Source organism: Otolemur garnettii, unplaced genomic scaffold (assembly GCF_000181295.1).
Source record: "Otolemur garnettii isolate 467f Iridium unplaced genomic scaffold, OtoGar3 scaffold00091, whole genome shotgun sequence".
Classification (NCBI taxonomy): domain Eukaryota; kingdom Metazoa; phylum Chordata; class Mammalia; order Primates; family Galagidae; genus Otolemur; species Otolemur garnettii.
The window spans coordinates 7,950,378-7,951,847 of record NW_003852486.1 but is presented as its reverse complement, the minus strand read 5'-3'; positions in this window follow the sequence as shown (position 1 = coordinate 7,951,847).

Sequence of the window (1,470 nt, the reverse complement as noted above, 5' to 3'; positions counted from 1 at the left end):
GTGGTGTTAATAAGTTTGAGTTCTCTATGGATTCTGGTTATTCCACCTTTGTCAGAGACCTAACCTGCAAATATTTTCTCCCACTCTGAGGGCTGTCTGCATGCCCTACTTACTGTGCTCCTGGCTGTGCAGAAGCTCTTTAGTTTAATCGGGTCTCAATAGTGTATTTTTGATGTTGGTTCGATGGCCCGGCCCGTGGGGTTCGTCTCCGGTCGCGGGTATTGCACCTGGCCGCCCTCCCTGGGCAATGCTGCCGTTGCAAGGAAATCGCGGAGAATGGGTGAAGGCCGCCCACCCGGCCGCCTCGGGTGGTCTTGTTTTGGTTAGCAAAAGAGTGAAGACTAGAGAGACCTCGAGGGCAATGGGAGAACAGCCACAACGAATGTGCAGAAAGCCACACGGAGGAACAGAGTGGACCAGATGGACCGGGAAACAGGAATGGGTAGTCAAGAATGTAACTCTTAACTCAGAAGCCCTGGTGATCACTGTCTCTAGACCCTGTCCTTTTTGGGGTAGCGGCTCTGTGCCTCCCGCATGATCTTGGAACAGGGCTCACTTTCAGAATATGGGTTGTTTGGCCTATGCCTTTCTGAGATGTTTCCCTGTTACCAGTGTTGGGGAGTCTGCAGCATTGGTTCAGACACCAGAGGCTTTCCAGGTTTCCCGCCCCCACTCTTCAATAACGGCCGCACACCACTCCCCACCTCCTTCCCGCACCCTCACCACCACAAACACCACCACTGAGACTATGTCTTGCCCCACCCTACGTGCCCAATGCCATCACAGAAGGTGCAAGCCTGGAGGGGACCTCGTTCCCCATCCAGGGCTCAATGGGTCCAGCCTCTAGGGCGGAAACCTGCTGTCAGAGTAACCTGGAGGGAAGCGGTCTCTCTCTTTGCCTGGAGCTTGAGGCCTTGGGACCTCCCTGTGGTCAGTTCTGTCCCAGCATGACTGGCTTCAGTCCATATGCTCCATTTTGGCCAATCACTATGGATGCCTTTGCCAAGGCACAGCCACCCTAAAGGACATTTTCTGCTTAATCATGCCAGCTTTGGCAATGAGTCTGTGTTTTGTTGGCCTACTGAACTTCCTGGCATCTGTCTGTGTTTGAAGGGGTTGGGGATTGTAGATGGGCAGGTCGTAGCCTGCTTGTGTCCCCTGGTGCCAAGACAGCAATTTGTGAGTCTAGGAAGAAGATGCCAAAAGTGGCTGAACGTGTAAGCAGGGATCTCAGCTGGTTGGAGCAGAGCTCTGACCCGGGAATCCTGACACTGCCGGTGGCCACCAGGGAAGGAAGGTGGGTGTCCTTTGGGTGGTGACCACAGGGCTGCAACAGGGGCAGGGAAGGGAACAGGGTTGAGGACGCCTATGTCTTCTTACAGCTGAGGTCCTGGTGAGCTCTGCAATTTGTCCAGCAGAGCCTGAAATTCTTCCTGGCCCAGAGTTGGTTCTGGTTCCTGCAGGTCCTCC